Here is a 7,349-nt window from a genome sequence, read left to right on the forward strand (position 1 = left end):
CACCCCACCCCACCCCACGCCCAGCCTCCCCGGGCCCCGTCCCCATCCCGTCTCCAGGCCTCCGTCACCCTGACTTGTTGCCGTTGCATGAACATACCTGGCTCTCTCTCCCTTCCAGGCCTTGGTATAGGCTGCTGCTGCCCCGCCTTAGTCACACCCCTCACCCTGGCCCCTCGGACCCGAGTCCCCCTCTGGCTGTCACAGCCACCCTCTCTGTGCCCTGTGGCAACATTGGTCACCCTGGGCAGGGCGACCGCTCGTGTCCTCGTCGGTCTTGCTTGCTCTGTGTTCCAGCACCTAGTAGGCCCTCCCTGTGATGTGTTTGTTGAATGACTGAATGAGGGACCGCGGAGCTGCCCTCTGACCCCGGAGCACAGCAGTGAGGATGCGGGTGGCGGCTGCCGTGAGGGTGACCTGGCTCAGCCTGACCAGATGGAGCCCAGTCCCTGGGGAGGGGAGAGGCGGAAAAGATCCATCACCCGACGGTTGGTCCAAACACGTGTGGGCGTTGCGCCTGCCCCCCACGGGATCCCATCCATCATGCTGTCCCCGGGACACGGGACACGGGACACGGGACACGGGACACTGGGATGGGGCGGGCAGGCAGCAGCCCCTCGCCAGGCTCCACGGGGCTGGACACATCCGGAAGTCTGCAGCTGTCTCGTGTGCAGGGGAAACTGAGGCCTGGGGGAGACTCTGGAACCAGACTAGCCAGTGCTTGAGTGGCAGGTCTGGGACTCCCTTGTTGGAGCCGGGGCGAGGCTCTGGCCTCTGGGAGTCAATGTCCTCATCTGTAAAATGGGGGCACAGCCGCGACCCTCACCCAGCAGAGGGGAGGATTAAGGATTCCGATTGAGGCGATTGAGGCTCATGCCTGCGGGGCGGCCTCCAGCAGGCTCCTCAGGCCTCAAGGGGCAGGGCCAGCGATTCAGGCAGGACCGGCTAATTGTCTGGCTGTCAGAGGGAAGGAGACGATGATGGATGCTCCTCCAGCTGAGGGGGGGGGGGGCACTGAGTGATGACCAGGCGCCCTGCTGATTACAGCTCAGCTGTCCCGACCAGCTGGCCAGGGGGACAGCTTGCCCCAGGCTCTCTCCCAGCCCCCACGCTGTTTGCTGGGAAGTCGCTGGCTCCCTCCTCCTCCTCCTCCTCCTCCTTTTTAATTATAAAAACAAACGCTTTCTGAGCCATCATGTCACCTGAGTCACACAAGGGCCTGGGGAGGGGGGTAAGATTCGTGGGCACTTTAAGGTCCTCATCCCACAGAAGGGGAAACGGAGGCTCGTTCATTCACTCAGCAAGTCGGTGCTGAGCACCTGCTCTGTGCCAGGCGCTGTGCTGGGCACGGGGGAGTCAGGCAGAGGCTTCGGCCGCCTGCTCGCCCCAGGCTCGCTGCAGGGGACAGGTCACCGGGACTGAGTTTGGACCGATGAGGCTGTGACGGGCAGTCCTCCCTGTGTGGGGGGTGCACGCTCCCTGGCGACTGTGGGGTGCTCGGTGCCAGGCACAGTGCTGGGCACGGAAAGCACACGGTCTCACTCATCCCAGGCAGACCCCGGGGACCCCACTTTCCAGCTTCGAACACTGGAGCTAACGCGGTGACTTGCTTGGGGACCCCCAGCTGGGAGGAGGTGACGTCCAGACCTGCACCCAGGACTTTGGCTCTTTCTCCTCCATCAGGGTCCCGCGGCCCCACAGCGATACGTTCAGTGAGGAACTGCCAAGTGGGGGGCACGTGAATGAATGAGCAGAGGCACCCCAAACGCACCAAGCTATTCACCCCCCCCCCCGACCTCCTCCCCCAGAATCTGGCTCTGCCCCGGGACAGGCCCCCCCACACCTGTGGTGCCCAGAGCCGCCTCAGAGGCCCGTGGCCACCCAGGTGACGTGAGGGAGGGCTCCGTCCCGCCTGCTCTGAGCTGGGATTGAGGGGGGAGCAGAATGGGCCCAGGCAGTAGGGAAGGATGGGGTTCAAACCCCAGTTCCGAGACGTCACTGGGCCTCTCTGAGCCTCTCCTCCCGCCTCACGTGGGAGGGATGGCGGCTGTCAGGGCTCTCCTGGGACCTCCTGATGACACCCACCGGGGTGCCACCTGGGGCGGGTGCGTGCCTGGGGAACGCGGCCTCCGGGGCCTGCTGAGGAGGAGGAGGCAGACCAAGCGTGCCCAGGCCCACACGCATCACTGTCGCTAGTATTGTCGTCCTCCTCGGTGCTGGCCAGGGCAGCTGCTGGGGGGGGATGTTGTGGCCCAGCCCCAGCAGACAGGGTCAGTGCAGGGGTGAGGGGAGGGGCCTGCCCCCCTGAGCCAGGCCGCGGGGCTGGGCTGGGCCTGCGCCGACCTACGCAGCGGAGCGGAGTCGGCTCTAATGCAGTGGGCTAGCCTCGGGCTGGCACTGCCTTCACGTCTGGGTGGCCACCTCCGGGCTGGGAAATGTCACTGGGGAGAGCAGCCGTGCACCTGGCATGGACCCAGGCTGGGGCCGGGATGCCCGTGGAATGCCGATGTCAGCCCCTGACTCCAGACCCTCCATCTAGACTCCCCTCCAGTCCCAGGGGGCTGGCCCAGCCCCGCTCCTGCTGTCAGCCCACAAGGGCCCGACCCCCAGTGCTGGGAGGATTCCACCCCCCGCCCGCCCCCCTATGGCTCCATCCTGCCCCTCTCTTCATGCCAGCAGGTTGGGGGCTGGATGGGGGGGTTCGGGGTGGTCTGGAGAGAAGCTCCGCTGCCCGGGGTGCAGGAGGGGGAGGGAGAGCCATGGGAGAGCCGCTCCTGGCCTGTGACCACCCTGCCTCCCTGAGCCGCCTCCTCTGGCCGCGCTCCCAGCAAATGCTGTGTAACCCCCAGCGGCAGGCCCGTTTCATAAACGCTCCCTGCGGCAAGCACCGGGCTCAGGACCTGGCATCCGCCATCCCGTTCACCCCACCATGACCTGCGGTCGGGGTCCGTCGTGGGGAGAGGAATGTGAGGGTGGAGAGGCCAAGCCCCCTCCTCTGCTCAGCACTGGGTGGGCGGGCCCCCCACTTACTCCCCCTCTGTTGTACCACCCTCAGTGCCTCTCTCTGCCTGGCTCCCCACCCCCAGGAGATGGGGCCTGGCCCCTGCTGCCTGCCCTACATTCCCCTTCCCTTTGTCCTGGGATGACCAGGAGGTGGGGGGTTCAGGGTGGGGGAGGTCCCACTGCTCATCTTGGACTCTCAGCCCCCCTCAGCTCCTGAGCCCATGGAGGCCGGAGGGAGAGGGGGGGGGGTCATGTCCAATCCAGGTCTGGACTCAGGGGAGGAGCCGGGCCTCCAGAAGCAGGCACGTGGGTGGAGGGCCGGGGGCGGGGGGCACGGCTCATGGTTTCCTCCCTGCCCTCGCTTGCTCTCCTTCTAGAACCTGGGTCTCCAGATCTGAGACCTGAAGACCAAGATCTGCCCCACCCCCTCACCCGCCCTAGATCAACACTTCCCGGGTGCGATCACCCCAGGTTGCATCAATGAGCTACTGCCCTGCGGCTGAAGACAGTCCTGTTGCCGGAGGGTCCGGGGCCTGCTCTGGGGACAGACATGGAGCAGCCACGGAGTCAGGCCCACCTGCTACGCTGTGACTTCCACATGGCGACTCCGGGGGTCCGCCAGCCCTGTGGGAGCATCTCTGAGTTACCTGCACCTCCTGCCCCTTCCCTGCCTCAGGAGCCCCTCACTGGGGGCCGTGTCCCCCACCGCTGCCTTCCTGGGCCCCAGCAGAGCTCGGCCCATGGGGGCCCTGAGTTTGGCTGCGGTGGAGGCCGTCCCTGGAGCCTGGTGGCCTCTTGGAGTTGGGGGGCAGCACACGAGCCAGCCTCGTGGGGGGTGGGGATTGCTCCCCCACCTGGAAGCTGCCCCCTGCTCCCCCTTCTCGGCGTTTCTGGGGCCTTCCTCCGTGGGGCGGGGAGCCCTGGCATCCCCGGCGGCTCTCCCCCCCCTCCCCGGGAGAGAGGAGGAGGAGAGAGCAGCCGTATTAATAAAAGACGAGGATACTGCACCGAACTCCGCAGCGTGCAGCTCAGAATAGTAATGTGCCTTCTCAAGGCAAACAGAACTCCCCAGGTGTTAATGCAAATTCACTCCAGTTAAGATGAAAGAGGGTTGCTTCCCCTCTGCCGGCTAATATGAGGGACTTAATAGATTCCGCCTCAGAGCTGTGGCTGGGAGGGCCAGGCCGGGGAGGGGCCGGGAGGGGGCCGGAAAGGGGGGGTCCCCCTGGGTTTGAGGGCGCAGTTACTGTCACCGCAGGCCCGGCCGGCGGTGCGGCACACGTCACCCCACCCTCTACCTTCCGGGGGAGGCGGCGGGAAGCCCCGAGTGGCGATTCCCACCGCCTGCCCCTTTGCCCACCGCCCTTCCCATGAACTCAGGACTGGCATGACCATCGCCACTCCCCAGTGTGGGCCAGAGGTGAGCGGGGCTAGCGGTGGGGATGGCGTGAGGCTGGCTGTTCGGGCAGGGCCCCTGGTTCTGGTCCAGCGCGTGCCTGTGGCCGCCCCGGTGGGATACTGGGCCAGACAGTCCCCTTTCGGCTCCCTGGGCAGTGACACCGGCGAGACCAGCCGGAGGAATTCCTGTAGAAACATGCCCTTCGCAGACTGACTGCCGGGGCAGGAAAGGGGCCTCGGAGTCCCCGGGGTCCAAACCTGGCCCTTTAGAGCGGAGGACACGGGAGCCCGGGGAGTGGAAGGGACTTACTCAAGGGCGCACAGCTGGAGGCGGAGAGCTGGAGGGACCAGAACGCATGGGGGTGGGGTGGGGGGGCTGTCTCCAGCCCAGGGCCCTTCTCAGCAGCTGATTCCAGAATTATCTTCACTGAAAATTATGCACGATGCAACCTGGGCCGCTGTTGTCGGGGAGGGTGGGCAGGTGTGTGCTGGGGGCCCCAGGATGTCTCAGGCCTCAGCTGAGGATGAAGGGAGACTTCAGGGAGATGGGGGGGGGCAGTCCCACTGGGCCACTCCGCTTGCCGGAGTTTGACTCCTCTCTCTCAGGGCCGGTGGCACAGGGGGAGCCTCCAGGAGCCGCCCGCACCCCAGCAGCCTTCTCCACTTTTGTTTACTGACTTAATTCCTGCAGATCAAAGGATGCCCCCTCCTCCCTGGCAGGCAGGCGGGCAGGGGAATTACATTATTTATATTGGAAATGGGCAAGGCTCCACGGGGACTTCTTCCTGATGCCGCTTAAGAGAAAATTAGGTCGCCGGTCGCCGCCGCGGTGCCTCCCTAGTGCCCAGGTGCTCTGGGAAGGGTTCCAGGGGCAGCGGCCAGGGCTGCCCACCCGGCCCCTCTCCCGCCCGGAGCCTCCAGTCCATTATCGACCGGAGCCGCGAGTATTAATGTGACAAACCAGAGCCTCCTTCCCGGGCAGCCCCCGCCTGGGTGATCCATCATCTCCCGGGCTTTGCAGCTGGCACTGGGCAAACACGGCAGGACAAACAGGCCAGATGCAGGCTCATTAAGCTCCTGGCCCAGGTGGTGGGACGGGGCCCGTGTGGGGGCCACAGGTGGGCTGGGGCCCTCGGAGCCAGGGCCGCCTCTGGGTCACCCCTGCTCTGTTCTCTGCTTCCCCCTGCAGCCCCCCATCCCGAGAAAACACCCAGAAAAAGAGCCACCCTCCTCAGACCCGGCATTATTCATCCCCACAGCACCCTAGAGCACCCCTCTTATTTTCATTTATTTATTTTTAATTGATTTCAGAGAGGAAGGGAGAGAGAGAAACATCAATGATGAGAGAGAATCATGGATCGGCTGCCTCCTGCACGCCCCACACTGGGGATGGAGCCCACAACCCAGGCATGTGCGGAATTGAACCCGGGACCCTTGAGTCCCCAGGCTGACGCTCTATCCACTGAGCCAAACCGGCCAGGGCTGATACCCCTGTTAGATGAAGACACTGCTGTGCCCAAAGCTTAGGTGACTTGCCTGGGATCACCGGCTGGCAAGTGGCTGAGCTGGGCCTGGAACCCAGGTCTCTCTGAGTTCCCCGTCAGGAAGGCCCTGAGCCCCTCAGCCGTGTCCTTTCTTCAGCCCTCCCCGTGGCTGGGTGCAAAGAACAGATTTCGTGCGTCTTCGCTGCTTTGATTACTTGTAAGTAATGGTAATGCCGCCACCTCTCCTCACCCCTTTTGTCATCGGAAGCTGAGTGTTTTCTGCATCTGCTCTTCGTGCGGCCCTGACGCTGTCCCAGAGGTGCCCGGAGGCATCACTGTCAACCCTCTTGACAGACAGGGAGCGCCCAGAGGCTGCGGGAAGCCCAGCGCCTGGCCCTGCAGGGAAGGGGTGGCACAGAGCGAGCGTGCGGCTCAGCGGACTGGCCAGCCGGGCTCCGGCGGCTCCGGCTGCGGAATCAAGGAGATGTCTTGATTTCCTGGGCTCCGAGGCAGCCTGCCAGGAGCTATTCTGGGGCGAGCATCCCAGTGAGAAATGGGCATTGAGTGGAAACCGGGGGAGGACGCGGTGGGGTTCCTCTGAGTCAGCCCTCGTGTGCCTCGTGTGCCGGTCCTCGTGTGCTGATGACCGTGCTGCTGACGCCCGGCCCAGCTGCCTCCCTAGAAGCAAGCTCCGGACTCCTGCCCCCGCCCCCACCGCAGCTGGGACTGAGGCCGCAGCTCCTGCCATAATGCAGCAAGGACAGGCTGCCAGGGAGCCCTGGGAGGTGCGGGAGGGGACGGAGCCGGGTGGCCTCCCTTGCCGCCTGGGCTGAGAGGGAGGCGGAGAATGTGCGGGCGGCTCGGCTGTCGCCTCCTCAGACTCGCAAGAAATTGGATTGGACACGTCGCAGCAATCTCCTCGCCAACACCTTTCCCCCCAGAGTCCCGCTGCCAGCTCATCGTTACCCTGGGTGGCTCCCTACTCGACCCTCCCAGGCGAAGGCTCCTGGGGTGGGCAGCCCTGGGAACAGCGGCCGGGCACTCAGCTCTCGGCGGGCGGGTGGCGGGCGAGGACTACAGGCAGAGGATGGAGGGTGGGAGGGGGCTCGGAGCAGCTGCTCAGGGATCCCTGGGACCAGGCCGCAAGCACCACAGTGAGGCACTGAGGGCGGTCGGCACCCAGTGGTCTTGCCACCTCCATGGGCCTGAGCAGCAAGCGGACGGAGGAAGCCCGAGACAAACTTGTGACGGCTTAGAATTTTTATTAAAACAATCATTTAAATTACAACCATCTTCCAAAACAGGAAATAGTCTTCCGGGGTCTGGCCCTGACAGGAGGCGAAAGAAACTCAGGCCCCACAGGCAGACGTGGGGCTTGACGTCTTTGGAAAGGGACGGGGCTCCCCTGAAAGCCCTGGCCCCAGGCCGGCCTCCCCCCAGGGCCGCCCCCCCCCCCCCAGGCCGTGA

Source organism: Myotis lucifugus, unplaced genomic scaffold (genome assembly GCF_000147115.1).
Source record: "Myotis lucifugus unplaced genomic scaffold, Myoluc2.0 scaffold_269, whole genome shotgun sequence".
Lineage (NCBI taxonomy): Eukaryota > Metazoa > Chordata > Mammalia > Chiroptera > Vespertilionidae > Myotis > Myotis lucifugus.